Below are 17,257 nucleotides of genomic sequence, written 5' to 3' on the forward strand. Positions count from 1 at the left end.
TTTCTCAAGGTACTTTCTCAAGATTACGCACAGTACATAGTAGAGTTGAGTCAAACCCAGACAACCTGGATTCAGACTCCATGCTTCTGATGACCACTCTACTGCTTCTCTATCATGGGAGACCAAAAAAGAAAACACAAAATGCTAACAAGACCAGAAGAACAGAATGGGTGAAAGCCACCAGATCCAACAAGTTGTCAAACTTTTATAATTAAAAATAAATAAGTATGTGTAATTATTTTTAAATATGGTCATAGACTCGCCAAGTACATCAGCCAAAACCTGGGTCAACTAGCAATCAGAACCAGTTTAAAGGAGCCACAAAGAAGAGAAGAACTGCATAAACTATAAGAGATCCATTAGAATGCTATATAAGCATTAAAAAACTTACACTTTAAAGGAATATCACAGTGAATCACTCACAAATAAAATGTTAAATGAAAAAGCAAGCACAAACTTATTTACATATCATGAGCCCAATTTTTAAAATATTATATTACATACAGGAGACTGGAAGGAGCAACATAAAAATGTGGTTATCTCTAGGTGTTTTGAATTATAGACGTTTTTATTTTCTACCTGTACCTTTTAGTATTTTCCAAATTCTTTTTTCTGGCTGTGCCACACGGCATACAGGATGGATCAAACCTGTGCCCCCTGCAGTGGAAGCACAGCGTCTTTTTTTTTTTTTAATTAATCAATTTATTTATTTATTTTTGGCTGTGTTGGGTCTTTGTTGCTGTGCACATGGGCTTTCTCTAGTTGCAGAGAGCGGGGGCTACTCTTCGTTGCGGTGCACAGGCTTCTCATTGCGGTGGCTTCGCGGAGCACGAGCTCTAGGCGCGCAGCCTCAGTAGCTGTGGCGCATGGGTTTAGTTGCTCCACAGCACGTGGGATCTTCCTGGACCAGGGCTCGAACCTGTGTCTCCTGCATTGACAGGTGGATTCTTAACCACTGTGCCACCAGGAAAGCCCAAAGCACAGAGTCTTAACCACTGGACGGCCAGGGAAGTCCCCCAAATTCTTAATGATGCGGGAACACATAAAAAGTTTCTAAATACTCTTTTTTTTCTCCCTAAAAAGGCAAGTTACCCTTTTTTTCAAATAAGGAAACAATATTTTTGTTTGTTTATTTACTTAGGCTCCGCTGGGTCTTCGTTGCTGCGCGCGGGCTTTCTTTAGTTGAGGCGAGCGGGGGCTACTCTTCGTTGCGGTGCACAGGCTTCTCATTGCGGTGGCTTCTCTTGCTGCGGAGCACAGGCCCAGGCGCGAGGGCTTCAGTAGTTGTGTCACATGGGTTCAGTAGTTGTGGCTCTCGGTTCTAGAGTGCAGGCTCAGTAGTTGTGGCGCACGGGCTTAGTTGCTCTGTGGCATGTGGGATCTTCCAGACCAGGGATTGAACCCGTGTCCCTGCACTGGCAGGCGGATTCTTAACCACTGCGCCACCAGGGAAGTCCTCAGAGTCCATACTTTTACAAGCTACCCAGGTGATTCCTATGCATGTTAAAGTTCAGGAAACATGGTCTAGACTCTAGAGCAGTCAGCTGAGAAGGGACCCAATATTCTGCATCTCCAACAGGTTCATAGGTAATGTTGATGCTGCTGGTCTGCAGACCATGCTTTCAGGAGCAAGGGTCTATTGCAGGAGGAGTTGGCAAACTACAGCCATCAGGCCAAATCCAGACAGCTACTGGTTTTTGTTTAAAAAAAAAAAGTTTTGTAAAAGAAGAATAAACACAGCCAAGTTTATTCGTTTACATTTTGCCTTTGACTGCCTTTGAACTACAACACAGAGTTGAGTAGTTGCAGCAGAGATGTATGGCCTACAAAGCTTTCCTATCTGACCGTCTACAAAAAAACGTTTACCAATCTCTGGTATAGGTGACTTAGTCTTAAAAGTACATAAATGTGTTGTATAAATGAACTCATTTTTATACATCAAAAAAGCATAAAAATCACTTTCTTCCAGTTCTACTACCCCTTCTTAGGAAAAGGGCTATAAAACTGGCAACATTATGCCAATGTTTCTCCTGGCTAATTTCAACTGTTATTTAAAAGTTTTATGCCTTCCACACTCCAAATAGGAATTTCACACAATCATTTCCCAAGTACGTGTTTCATATAATCATGCTTGGATTTCATCAAGGCTATAATTTCCTGAAACCAACCAGTACCGCAGGGACCAAATACTGTATCTGGGTTTCTAAAATTACTACAATACATACTGAGTTTCTACTTTTACAGTGCTATTCTAAAAAGCTGTGACCCACTATACAGCACAGGGAACTCTACTCAGTACTCTGTAATGACCTATATGGGAAAAGAATCTAAAAAAGAGTGGATAGGGCTTCCCTGGTGGCACAGTGGTTGAGAGTCCGCCTGCCAATGCAAGGGACACGGGTTCGCGCCCCGGTCTGGGCCACGGAGCAGCTAGGCCCGTGAGCTATGGCCACTGAACCTGCGCATCCCGGAGCCTGTGCTCCGCAACGGGAGAGGCCACAACAGTGAGAGGCCCGCGTACCAAAAAAAAAAAAAAAAAAAAAAAAAGAGTGGATATATGTATATGTATAACTGAGTCACTTTGCTGTACAGTAGAAACTAACACAACATTGTAAATCACCTATACTCCAGTAAAAAATTAATTAAAAAAAGAAAACTATGTGAAAGTCCACTTCAGACTTCTGGTGCATAAAGAGATAGTGGCAGCACATAGGAGCTCCAAATATCAACCACTGAGTCCCACAAAACAAGACAGGACAAAAGAAAGACATTCGCTTTGTTAAGAAGTAGTCTCCAGCGTTCTCTACACAGAGAAGCAGCAGCCGCAAGTCCACGGAAGTCAAACTAAAAAAAACAAATCATTCAATTAGCAAAAGGCCCACAAGGTAGAGTGGTCCAACTAAGGAGGTTCCAAGAAACAAAGTGTACCAACAGACACTTTAGATTATTAGTTTACATTTTCCTTTGCTTAATTTCACCCTTGGTTTATTCTCCCCACCCCGAAATCCCACCATAAAAGATTGCCTTCCCCCATCAAGTTAATACTCTTGAGATATTTATACAGTTGTATATTCCTGCTACCTTGGTTCAGCCAAGTTATGCAATTTTCATTTCTATCCGTTCCTCATCCGTCAGCCCCTCCAGTCTCTTAATCATTCCTGTGGGTCTTCTGTGAACTCTCTCCAGCTGGTCCCCAGCGATCTGATAATGAGGTGCCTCCAACTGACTGCAGCCTTCCAGGAACAGCCTCGTTAGTCAGAACAAGATGAGCTCACCCTCCTCGGTTCCGTGACATAATACTCCTGACTAGACTATCCCCCAAAACAGAAAGCTAGAATGCTGCTGTACTAGACTATAACCCCATTCCATGCTCCCCAGATGTGGGCATTGGGGCATGCCAGAATGTGCTAGAAGACAGAGGATAAATAGACACATTCCCACTGCATCTAGTTATTAGAGGATGAGGTAATGGGGAGAAAAAATATTCTCATGTTAAAACAAACTCATAGATAATAAAATAGAATGCAAAATATGCAAGAATTCCTAAAGATAAAACATGGGTAGGTTCAAAACGTTCATATATATTTTGTAGTTGAGGCAGAAAGGCTCCTTGGGGCTCTGTTCCCAGCCCCCAAAGGGTGACATGCCCCCTATCCTCTACCATTAGAGGTACCTGAGCCGAAAATTTGGAAAAGCACTGCAGCCTCCCCTCAACTGCTGATACACTACCCCGTTACCACCCATTTCACATACTCACATTTTATTTTTTGCTGCTATGTTCCTCCATCCCTAGATATCTGTATTTTCTCTTAGCTTAAAATTATTTGCTGGGCTTCCCTGGTGGCGCAGTGGTTGAGAGTCTGCCTGCCGGTGCAGGGGGCATGGGTTCGAGCCCTGGTCTGGGAAGATCCCACATGCCGTGGAGCAACCAGGCCCGTGAGCCACAACTACTGAGCCTGCGCTCCGCAACAAGAGAGGCCGCGATAGTGAGAGGCCCGCACACCGCGATGAAGAGTGGCCCCCACTTGCCGCAACTGGAGAAAGCCCTCGCACAGAAACGAAGACCCAACACAGCCCATCAATCAGTCAATAGAAATGCTGTAGAATTATATAAAAAAAAAAACCCTCGGGGGTTAGTTCTGTGAAACACTGCATACAATTATAAAAAAAAATTATTTGCTAAAACTTTGTAAGTAAAAGTACTGAGTCGAGAGAGAGCGATAAAAAGTTAAGCATTACAAAAGCAAAGTGTTTAGAAAACCACCTGGGCCATACAGGGTGACTGATTCTAAGTACAGTACAGTGCAGTGGTCAAGAGCATGAATCTCACAACGAAGCAATCCTGGACAAGCTACTTAGCTCATCTTCAGCTGCCTCAGATATAAAATGGAGATGCACTGAGAAAAGAAAGGAATTCAGCTGCGCTTGGGAAGCAAGACTTGGAATATAAGGGAAGGGAGGACCAGCTGAGACTGGCAACTAGACCCAGGTGACTTGGGACCACACGAGAGCCCTGGGGGATACGGCTTTATGTGCAAACCAAGCTGTGGGGTTGCCAGGTTATGATGGTGATTTATGCCCAAGCAGCCCAACCCAAATAAATGAGGAAGATGGCACAGAGTGTACCTGAGGGAACTTGGTTCAGCCAAGTTATACAGTTTTCATTTATATTCATTCCTCATCAGGAAAGATGAGAGATCCAGAGAAATCTCATTTGGAAACAACCACAGCAACAATCCAAAATAATAAGCTTTCTGGATTTCTTTAAGTATAATGATAAAAAGAAGAATCCATCTGCATTGAGAACTTACTATATGCCAGCACTGTTTGAAGTGTTTCATATATTATCTCATTTAACTCTCACAGCAACCATATAAGGTAACCATATTATTATGCATATTTTAGAGATTAGGAAACAGAGGTACAGAGAGCTCAAATAACTTGTCTGTAGTCACTAAGCTGACAACTGAAGGAACCAGGCAGTGTGATTCCAGAGCCTACCCTCTTACCCAGGAATACTGATCCATCAAGAAGAACCTCCAAAAAGGGGCAGGAGGGAAAGACATTCTTGGGATAGGAAGAATGAGAGCTCAGAAATATTTAATTTGTAATTTTAAAGGAATATGACTTCATTTTATTAGCCTCTAAGCAACAATGACAACAAAACCACAAGAGATTTTTTTTTGTTTTTTTTGTTTTTGCGGTACGCGGGCCTCTCACTGTTGTGGCCTCTCCCCTTGTGGGGCACAGGCTCCGGACGCGCAGGCTCAGCGGCCATGGCTCACGGGCCCAGCCTCTCCGCAGCATGTGGGATCTTCCCGGACCAGGGCATGAACCCGTGTCCCCTGCATCGGCAGGCACACTCTCAACCACTGCGGCACCAGGGAAGCCCCAAGAGATGTTTTTTAACTAAGGAAGTAAGAGGATCACACATTTAAAAAGAAGTAACTCTGGGGGCAATGTGAAAGAGACTCTGAAGAGAAAGACAGATCAATGGCTGAGAGACAAGAGGATACTGGTCCAAGGGAGCTACTAGGCACTGGCTGTGATGTAGAGAGGGAGAGACTAGTATACGCTTTATTTCTGTTAGAAGCAACAGACTGGTGATCTGCAAGGCTGAAAAGATCAAGGAGAGCAAGAAGCCAAGGACAAATCAGGATTTTCTATGCTTGGGAGCCTGGATGAATAATGGTAGAGAATTAAGGAGGCAGAGCAAATATGTAAGGAAAGTAATGAGTGCAGAACTGAACATGTTAAGTTTAAAGTGTCTATAGGATATCCAGTCGAGTATATCCACAAGATGAGTGGAAATCAGCATCTGAAGCTACAGATACCAGGATCCTGAGGGCAGTTAAAAGACATGGAGAATGGGAAAAGACTGCCAGAGAAAGCAGGCAGACCAAGAAAAAGACTAATCATAGAAGCCTGAGGGGATCAACTTTAAATATACCCTGCCCTCGCCCCACAAAAAGAGCTAGCAAATCAAAATGAGAAGAAACTCAGAGGAGAAAAATTGTATTGGGTTGTCCAAAAGGTTCATTTTGTTTTTTCCGTAAGATGGCTCTAGTAGCACTTAGCTGTCTTTAACTTCATTTGAAACAATTTTGTTAGATTGTATGTGACAGCTGTCATATCAGTGTGCATTTAAAAAAAGACTTATCAAAATTGGTGATTTTTTGTGTAGCCATTTTAACATTGAAGACAGAAGAAAAAAAGCAACATTTTCGGCATATTACGCTTTATTATTTCAAGAAAGATAAAAATGCAACTGAAATGCACAAAAAGATTTGTGCAGTGTATGGAGAAGGTGCTGTGACTAATCAAATGTGTCAAAAGTAGTTTGCAAAGTTTCGTGCTGGAGATTTATTGCTGGACAATGCTCCACTGTTGGGTAGACCAATTGAAGTTGATAGCAATCAAATTGAAACAATAACTGAGAACAATCAACGTTATATCACGCGGGAGATAACCGACATACTCAAAATATCCAAATCAAGAACTGAAAATCATTTGCACCAGTTTGGTTATGTGAATCACTTTGATGTTTGGGTTCCACGTAAGTTAAGAGAAAAAAGCTTCTTGATCATATTTCTGCATGCAATTCTCTACTGAAACGTAATGAAAACGTTCCATTTTTAAAACAAATTGTGATAGGTGATGAAAAGTGGATACTGTACAACAAAGTGGAATGGAAGAGATGGTGGGGCAAGCGAAATGAACCACCACCAACCATACAAAAGGCCAGTTCATCCAAAGAAAGTGATGTTGTGTACATAGTGGAACTAGAAGGGAGTCCTCTATTATAAGCTCCTTCTGGAAAACCAAATGATTAATTCCAACAAGTACTGCTCACAACTAGACCAACTGAAAGTAGCACTCGACAAAAAGCATACAGAATTAGTCAACAGAAAATACATAATCTTCCATCAGGATAACGCAAGACCGCATGTCTCTGATGACCAGGCAAAAGCTGTTAGAGCTTGGCTGGGAAGTTCTGATTCATCCGCTGTATTCACCAGACATTGCACCTTCCGATTTCCATTTATTTTGGTCTTTACAAAATTCTCTTAATGGAAAAAATTTCAATTCCCTGAAACACTGTAAAAGGCACCTGGAACAGTTCTTTGCTCAAAAAAGATAAAAAGTTTTGGGAAGATGGAATTATGAAATGGCCTGAAAAATGGCAGAAGGTAGTGGAACAAAAGGGTGAAAATGTTGTTCAATAAAGTTCGTGGTGAAAATGAAAACTGTGTCTTTTATTTTTACTTAAAAAACTGAAGGTACTTTTTGGTCCACCCAATAAAAGTAATTTATTGGAGGCAAAAGGAAGTGACTATTTCTAGAAATTGATGGTCAACCGTATTAGACCGAGTAAAGATTTAGGCCAGAGGGGGAATTCAAAATCAGCTCTCAAGTTTTTTTTCTTAGTTCTTTAGAACTCTCATTCTCTGATCTAGCAACTTCTTCAAATAAAATTTGTATTTATTTCCATCTATTTTCATTAATAATATTAACCTCAACTTGACCCAACACTGATAACTAGTAAGCTCTTTGTAACTCAGTTCAGTGATATTATTATTTCAAAATTATTTTAATGCCTATAACAAATTCAGGTCCAAACTAATTTAAATCCATTCTCTAATCCTATATAAATCACAAAATCTCTTGTCAAATCTCCTGTCAAAATCAGTTTCACTGAAGTATAATTTATATCTAGTAAGTCACCAATTTAGAGCATACAATTAAGAGTTTTGACAACTGTATAAGGTTATGATATAAAATACAATCATGATACAGAACATTTCATCATCCCCAAAAGTTCCCTCATGATCCTCTGCAGTCAGCCCCCTCCTCCACCCTCCTGCACAACCACTGATATACTTCCTTTTGCTATAATTTTGTCTTTTACAGAATGCCATAGAAATGACATCACATAGAAAATGTAGTCTTTTGTGTGTGACATAACACTTTTGAGCTCCATACATACCATTACTTGTATCAGTTGTTCATTCCCCTTTACTGCTGGTAGTAGTCGTCCATTACGTGGACGTACAACAATTTGTTTATCCATTCACCAGTACAGGACATTCTATCCAGGCTGGGGCTATTATGGGTATACATTCAAGTACAAGTGTAATGTGGATGCACGTTTTCATTTCTCTTGAGTAAACAGCTAAGAGTGGGATTGCCAGGTCGTGTGGTTGGTATATATTTAATCTACAAGAAACTGCCAAACTGTTTTCCAAAGCGGCTGTACCACCTTGCAATTCCACCAGCAATGTATGGGAGGTCCCGTTACTATACCCACTTATGCTTGGTATTATCAATCTTTTAAATTTTACCCATTCTAACAGGTGTGAAGTGGTATCTCACTGTGGTTTTAATTTTCCTAAGGACTAACAATATTGAATATCTTTTCATGGGCCTGTTGGCTATTTATAAAGCTTCTTTGGTATCCAAATCTTCTGCCATTTTAAAAAACTGAGCTGTCTTCTTACTACTGAGTTGTAAGAGTTCTTTATAAATTCTGAATACAAGTCCTTTATTAGATATACATTCGGCAAATATTTTCTTGGCTTGCTTTTTCATTTTCTTAACTGTTGTTTAAAGAGTAAAAGTTTCTAATTTTCCTAACTTGATGAAATCCAACTTATTAATCTTTTTCTTCCTTTTATAGTTTGTGCTTTTTCGTGTCTTATTTCTTTAAAAAAATCTTTGCCTAACTCAACGTCACAAAGATTTTCTTCTGTAAGTTTTACCCAAAAGTTTTGCATAAGAAAATCTCTTGTCAAAGTTTTCTTTAAATTTTTCTTTCTTTCTTTGTTTGTTTGTTTGTTTATTTATGGCTGCATTGGGTCTTTGTTGCTGCACACAGGTTTTCTCTAACTGGGGCAAGCGGGGGCTACTCTTTGTTGCGGAGCACAGGCTCTAGGCGCGCGGGCTTCAGTAGTTGTGGCTCGCGGGCTCTAGAGCGCAGGCTCAGTAGTTGTGGCACACGGGCTTAGCTGCTCTGCGACATGTGGGATCTTCCCAGACCAGGGCTCGAGCCCGTGTCCCCTGGATTGGCAGGCGGATTCTTAACCACTGTGCCACCAGGGAAATCCACTGTCAAAGTTTTTAGCAAGACTTTTTAAGAAACACCTGCATTCCACTTATCTCATAATTAGTCACACAGTTTTATTATCCCTTTGTTTCTTTCAAAATCAGCTTCCCACATTAAGAACCACTATTTAAGTTATAGTCTATTTCAGAATTGGAAAGATTTTTATCTTTTAACAGATGTTCCACTTCTTCAATCTAATAAATGGCATTTCTAAATGTAGGCAAGATCTTAGTCCCTCAGTTCTCCTCAAGTGACATAAAATTTCTGGACCCCTGATGCTTGTTTTTAAAAGTAATTCTACATTTCTTAATTCAATGTGGATTCCATTACATCAGTCTCTTTCAAATAATCCAGAGTTCTTCAGACTCAAAATTAAATGAACAGTATATATAAAACTATTCTATGCCCCCTGGAATAGAGAATAGTTCAAAGAAAGTAGGAGAAAGGTATATAAAGCTAATGTTAGTAAAACAGGGAGAAATGAAACAAGAAATTATCATTGCTCATTTTGTAACTTCATGGGATGCCTGGAGAAAAACAAAATAGAAGACTGGCTCATCTCTGTCCCTGTCACAGTCTTTACTCTAAATCAAGAAAACAGCAGCTTTATTTACAACTCCCTCCTACCCTGATGTTTTTTCTATTTACCAAACTGACTCTACTGTGCCCAATCCACAGATGTAGAACAGGCCCCTGTGTTCCCATACCATGGCAGCTTTTATGCTTAGGTGACCCTGGGCCACCGAATCTTGGCTGTAACGGGAAAAATTTTAAACTAATTCTCTGAATCTGACAAGCCGTCTCCCTCAATAAGTCTAGGAAGTTTTTATTTCATTAACTGTGCATGAAGTGGCAGGCAAACAGCCAGATCTACAGCCCAGTGGGGTGAAACTGGAATTGTCACACATATACTCAAAAGCTAACACAATTTCTAACTCTACTACCATCTATAACTTTCAGTTCTACTCTTATTTTTTAAGGAAAATAAATTATTTATATAATCAGAAGAAAGAGGAACCTGAAATGAATGCTTCATAGTTCCTTGTTTAAGATTCTGGGAAGAAAAACTCAACTTAAGATGGCTCAAATTGAAGGAGAAACTCAACACTTATGGTATTCAAAACAAAACTTCTGTTGACCTAATAATCAATGTTACCAAACAAGGGTTTATTAATTTCTTCAAATGTGTATTAAGAACATATTACATGGGGCCTCCCTGGTGGCACAGTGGTTAAGAATCCCCCTGCCAATGCAGAGGATACGGGTTTGAGCCCTGGTGCGGGAAGATCCCACATGCCACGGAGCAACTAAGCCCATGCGTTACAACTACTGACTGAGCCTGCACTCTAGAGCCCGTGAGCCACAACCACTGAAGCCCATGAACCTAGAGCCCATGCTCTGCAACAAGAGAAACCACAGCAATGAGAAGCCCACGCACCGCAACGAAGAGGAGCCCCCGCTCACAGCGACTAGAGAAAGCCCGCACACAGCAACGAAGACCCAACACAGCCAAAAATAAATAAATTTTTTAAAAAAAGAACCTATTACATGCCAAGCAATATGTTGGATGCTTAGGATTCCAAAATAAGATAGTCCCTGACCCCTTAGAAACAAACTAGTAAAGAAGACAGACAAGTAAATAATTGGTGATAGTTCCATATAGTAAAATCTATGAGGTGGGGCTTCCCTGGTGGCACAGTGGTTGAGAGTCTGCCTGCCAATGCAAGGGACACGCGTTCGAGCCCTGGTCTGGGAGGATCCCACATGCTGCGGAGCAACTGGGCCCGTGAGCCACAATTACTGAGCCTGTGCGTCTGGAGCCTGTGCTCCGCAACAAGAGAGGCCGCGATAGTGAGAGGTCCGCGCACCGCGATGAAGAGTGGCCCCCTCTTGCCACAACTAGAGAAAGCTCTTGCACAGAAACGAAGACCCAACACAGCCATAAATAAATAAAAAAAGCAAACTGTCAACAAGTAAAAATAAATAAACACTATTAAAAAAAATCTATGAGGTGAACACACAGTGTTAGTGGAGGCTGGGAAGGGACCCTCAATCAGGATCAGCTCTTAAGCTTCTCAGGAAACTTCACACCACTCTCCTGGGAGCCAACTCTCCCACTGAATTAACAGTGCTCTGGGAATCAAAGCTACAAAACACTACCTATGTGGTATTGTTTATTCTCATGGTCAATGACTTTCTCTCCTCAGCACTGGTCAGAGGGGATTATTGGACCACATACATGGCACAGAAAAAGCTCACTGGAAACCCTAATTTATCAAAATTACACATGATCTAAAAGCAGTGTGGTATCCTGGAACAGAAAAAGGATATTAGTGGAAAATTTTATGAAATCTAAATAAAGTCTGTAGTCCAATGTCATACCAATGTTAATTTCTTAGATGTGACAAAATGTACCGTGATTATGTAAGACGTTAACATCAGGGAGAGATCTGAGTGAAAGGTATACAGGAACTTGCTGTACTATTTTGCATCTTTTCTATGAACTTAAATTTTTTCCAACGTAAAATCTGGTTTTAAAAAAAGTACATATGGTTCCCCACTTTACATTCTCACTCCCCCTTAGGATCCTGATCATGCCTCCCAAGTCACTGCCCCAGTTTAGGTAATGCTTGGTTAAAACGTTTTTTCAAAACCTTTTCGATCCTTTTCTATGGATATAAACCATTTATGCAGCCCAGTTGGGTTTCCGTCTTCACCAAGATATGAAAAACTAGATCACACTTGGGAGGTTTTAACTGTTTTCCTAATAGTTTCACCACATACACCAAGGGGTATCCTTGGAGTTAAACTTCCCTAAGTGGACAAGACAGGGGTTTAAAATAACCTGGGCTGGATCTATGGATAAAAACAAAGGGACACAACAGAAAATGTATCTTGTATATTCTTAGAATATCTTTACCTGATCTCTGATCAAAAAGAATAATGAATAGAAAATACAATGAAAGCATAGGAAGGACTTTTCCAGAAGCCTACAGCAAACTTAATCCCTCACGTCATTGACCAAGATTGAATTACATTTTCTTTCCTAAATTAGAGACTGGTAAAGACAGATAGAATTATTCTTAGCCAACCAGCCCCATCCTTTGGCGTGAAGAGGTGGTTGGCTTTCCCTGAAGCACGTGGCTGCAAGGGAGGAAAATGAACACATGGAGAAAAGTCTGTTAGGAGAAAGGAGGAAATGGATGCTAGGGGTCGGGAGCGGGGGAGATCAACCAAAAGAATCCTCTGCACTTTTATATCCACAGTATGACAGCATTTAAGGAACTTGAAAATGTAAAAGCAACTTTTACTATGTAATTACTTTTACTAGCACTTGTATTTTCTCTTGCTTTGTCAAAGTTCTTGGGGTGGACATGGGAGCTTATACAAGTGCCAAAAAAAGACAGAGAATTAAGTATGGCTAGTAGGTTTCTAGGAGTAGTGGGCTTAGTGTCTGTTGGGTGGGTTATGTGGGGTACCAAATTCATGTTCCTTGTATGGTTCTAGTGGAATCAGATGGCCTTGCAGACATACAGAAGCATAAAGACAGGTCATCTACTTAAGCCAATCCCAATTTTTCAAAACAGAAATGTATTTTAAATGCTTTTTAAAGTGTTTTATTTCACTTTGTCTTTAAGGCTAGTCCAAAAGGAACTAGCATTTGTTAAAGGATAAAAATAGATTGATATGGGCTTCCCTGGTGGTGCAGTGGTTGAGAGTCTGCCTGCCAATGCAGGGGACACGGGTTCGTGCCCTGATCCAGGAAGATCCCACATGCCGTGGCGCACCTGGGCCTGTGAGCCATGGCCGCTGAGCCTGCGTGTCTGGAGCCTGTGCTCCGCAACAGGAGAGGCCACAACACTGAGAGGCCCGCGTACCGCAAAAAAAAAAAAAAAAAAAGATGGATATGCCTTGGGAAGAGAAAGTAGAAACTACACAGGGATTTGTATAAGATCTTAGAGTGCCTAAGCAGGAAGGGATCTCAAAATCATTACTAAACCATTCAATCTTTTAATAAAATTTATTGTGGGACTCCCCTGGTGGTCCAGTGGCTAAGACTCCATGCTCCCAATGTGGGGACCCGGGTTAGATCCCTGGTCAGGGAACTAGATCCCACATGCCGCAACTGAGTTCGCATTACACAATCAAAAGATCCTGTGTGCCGCAACTAAAGACCCAGCAAGCCAAATAAATAAACAAACAAATAAATAATTTAAAAAATTTTATTGTGTTAGTGTTTTTAAAAATACAATGAACAGGACTTCCCTGGTGGCACAGTGGTTAAGAATTCGCCTGCCAATGCAGAGGACACAGGTTCAAGCCCTGGTGCGGGAAGATCCCACATGCCACGGAGCAACTAAGCCCATGTGCCACAACTACTGAGCCTGTGCTTTAGAGCCTGTGAGCCACAACTACTGAGTCCACATGCCACAACTACTGAAGCCCGCGTGCCTACAGCCCGTGCTCCACAACAAGAGAAGCCACCGCAATGAGAAGCCCGCGCACCGCAACGAAGAGCAGCCCCCGCTTGCGGCAACTAGAGAAAGTCCACGCGCAGCAACGAAGACCCAACGCAGCCAAAAATTAATTAATTCATTCATTTTTAAAAATACAATGAACAGATGTTGATAATTAGCATCTCAACACCAACAGGCAAACTGCACTGAAATGAATGCTTCAGGTAAAAGCTCTGAGAAACATGATAACCAATTCCTCAACTATTGAAGGTAACAAAAATTCATATTAAAATCATATGGTGCTGTTTCCAATTCAGGCTAAATGACAAGACATATAGCTACCATAACTGTTTGGTTTCTAATATCTAAACAATATCACCTCTTTCTATTAAACCATAATTTGTAATACAGGCTTCAAGAGTCCCTTCAGGAAAATGTCATGGTGACATAACACCATATCAAGTCTCAGGCATGCTCACACATACCCACACACTGCAATAAGGTTAAACAACCTCAAAACTTTGGAAACTGCTATACAAAAGAATATTAGTGAAGGCTAACTATTCACAAATCCTTCAAAAGGCAAAGAAACCAAAGAAAGATAACTAAAATCTACACTTAAGCTATTTAATGACTAAAGTCATTTAAAAGGTAAACTGATTTAAAAGGTAAACTGATCCATTAAGGTCATAAAATTTGATCTGTTATATGGTATGTTACAGTGTTAAATAAATATTACACAACACTACTCTGACCTGAACCACTACCAGAAAGATGAACAAGTAGAATAATTCCTCTAAAATATTTCAATTTGCATATCTGTTCAACCACCTACCATAATTTATCTGTACACAAGTCTTTCTCCAATACAGGCCTGAACTTTTTAAGAGTAACCAGTACATTGCCTGGAGCAGAATGGGTCCCCAATAAATGTCTTCTGAATGAATGAACATGCAGCGGTAATGTACTTCTGAGGTATCCTTACGAACCAATTCAATATCGATACCTTAGGAGTAGGGAATGCTATACACATATGCTACCATATTTAGAGGCAGTCAAGCTAACTGAAAAATAACTAACAGCAACTAACGTTTGTTGGGAGAAAAACTCGTATCACATGAGACATAAAAATAAGTGTAAAAACTGTAACTTGAAAAGGAAGAAAATATCTGTGAATTTTTTTTTCTCTTAATGGCCACAAAAGTGAATCTACCTCTAACTTTCTAATATTGAAATACAAGATGTTGGAATCTTTCATCATCCAAAATTTTATATAGAAATTTGTTAACAACTTAACATTAGTAAATTAGACCAATTAGTGAATGGAATGAAGTCCAAGCCCATTTATGTGTTCAAACTGTGGGTCGACTGCCTTGAACAATTCTTTCTCTTCAAGACTGCAGAAAAGTACAAAACAACCTCTTGACTGCTGAGAAGGACTAAAATTATTTCTTTTTCTCACAAGTATGTAAACAAAAGCAATTACTTTCTGCCCCCACCCAACACAAAACACCATCTCCCCCTCCCATCACCATCAAAATATGCTATAGAATATCCGAGTACTTTAATCTTAGACCATAAGAATCTCAGATTGCAACAAAATTACAATGCAACAAAACATATTTTTCTAAGTATGGTCTCATCCCCCATGGTGTTCCTACATTAATTTAGCTCCCTATCAAGTTTTAACAATCAAGGAAATCAGAAAAGTCTCAGAATAGATATTACAAACTGCTTTTTTTTTTAATGTATTATTGTTCGCGGATTCCAAAATTCAGGGTACACATTACCAAGAGAGTGTTTTTCTGTCAATGCCTGAATTTAAATGCAAATGACTATTTAATTATATGCAATTTTCCCTCTGAACCTATATATAACACTAATCAGTCTCCAAATGTTTAAAATAAACACACCAATCATGTTTACTTAAGAAGCTAATTGCCTAATCACCAAGAGGTTCTAATGCATCGAAAAAGTGGTGGCTATCATATCACCATGACAGCTTGGCAGAAAGGCTGTTCCCGAAAGATAAGGAACTTCTAGTAACCACAAATGGGGTAAAGCAAGAGGCACATACAGTATCTGTAGATGCTCCCATAATAAAATTATTTCCATATCAAAAATTCAGAGCCTACAAAGTCAGATATGTGCCCTACAAAGTTATCTAAATGCACGTGTGCCTAAAAGGGGAAGCAGAAGTAGGAAGAAAACTGTCTACTCAAATCAATACAAGAAATCACCCTGCAATTGAGCTTTTCAAGAACTGAAAACGTAATAAAGTTTTTGAGGTTATCAACACATTCAAGTTCCAAATTGAGCAACTATATTTAAATACACAATTGGCATACTCTGACAGAAGACACACAACAATAACAGAAAACACTTTAATAGGGTTTAGTCGTGCTAGGAACTTCATACTTCAACTAATTTAGTCTTGATTACATCCCTGTAAGACAGATACTATTCATTTTACAGGTAAAGAATCTGAAGCACAGATAAAATCACCCAATTACAAACAACTAGTAAGAGGCAGAACAGGGATTTTTAGTTCCATCAGTTAGGCTCCAAATTTCATGTTAATATACTATATTTGATAGTAAGGCTTATGCTGCAATGGTCAGCTTTTTTTTTTTTTTTTTAACCTCATAACCTTTTTGGATTTCAAACACTAGGACAGCTTTGTGCAATAAGTTAAGTACAGACTTTGGAATCAAACAGACCCAAACAAACCCCTGAACAAAGTCTGAGCCTCAGCTTCCCCATATGTAAAAAGAGGATACTGAAGTTATTGTGAAGGTCAAAGAAGGTAATATAATTCAAGTGCCAAATACAGTATGTAAGATCGGGGTTCTTAACTTAAAGCGCAGACACCTAGAGGGTTCACAGATGGGCTTCAGAGTCCAAGAGTCTCATAATTGTATGACAAATGTTGTATGTGTACCCATTTGTTAAAGAATAGTCTGTGGATCTCCGAAAGGTTAAGAACCACCAGAGTACCTAGGAGGTACTCAAAAAATGGAAGCTATCTTTCCCTTTTTGTTCTCAAAAACTCTACCTTTTCCATTAGAGATGACACACCAAGCCTTCACAATACATGTTAATTATTTCCCAACATTTTCCTGGCTTGGTAACTAGTAACATATGCAAGCTTATGCCTCAATTTTCTAGAGACAATCTAAAGAAGGCCCTCAAACGCTGCTCCTCCCTCGCTTCACCGAGATGAATACACGGTAATCACTCGGGGGAGAATCATGAGGATCGTCCACTTGGCTACACCAGGCACAATGCCGGCTGGGAGAACCAAGTAGGAACCAGAGCCTCCGCGTAGCACGATAAAGACCTGATGCCCCAGCGCTGAAGGATGAGGAGAATGTGTTTCCCCAAGCTACTGGGCAACCCAGAATTTCGTCCCCCCTACCCTTGCGCTACCTCTCTCTGGAACTCTAGTGCAGGCAGGTCCTCTGGGCTCTGCCCCGTGCTGGAGAGATGCAATAGAGAAACATTACCCGAGCAGGGGATGCAGCACGGCGAAGTCCCAGCTCTGCTACCCTGGGAGGCGGCTGCAGCACCAGCAGAAAACCGTCCCTCGACCCTCGCCAAGAAAACCCAGTACAAAACACTGCCAGGGTCGGGAACCGGCTTGAGCTTTTCCGTTGCCCAAAACGGCTTCCGCTTCCGGGCTAGCCTTTGCCGGAAG

At 40.6% G+C, this 17,257-nt stretch overlaps 1 protein-coding gene across 4 annotated transcripts in view; it reads right to left on the bottom strand.

The window, feature by feature from the left end:
* Window positions 1-17,233, bottom strand: part of AREL1 (apoptosis resistant E3 ubiquitin protein ligase 1) — a 43,457-nt gene extending 26,224 nt beyond the window's left edge. For all 4 annotated transcript variants that reach the window (XM_032622900.1, XM_032622902.1, XM_032622901.1 and 1 more), the window contains exon 1: window positions 17,067-17,233. The gene's annotated coding sequence lies outside the window, so the exon portion shown is untranslated. The remainder of the gene's footprint in view (window positions 1-17,066) is intronic.
* Window positions 17,234-17,257: the final 24 nt, after the last annotated feature.

Source organism: Phocoena sinus, chromosome 2, assembly GCF_008692025.1.
Source record: "Phocoena sinus isolate mPhoSin1 chromosome 2, mPhoSin1.pri, whole genome shotgun sequence".
In the NCBI taxonomy this organism is placed as follows: domain Eukaryota; kingdom Metazoa; phylum Chordata; class Mammalia; order Artiodactyla; family Phocoenidae; genus Phocoena; species Phocoena sinus.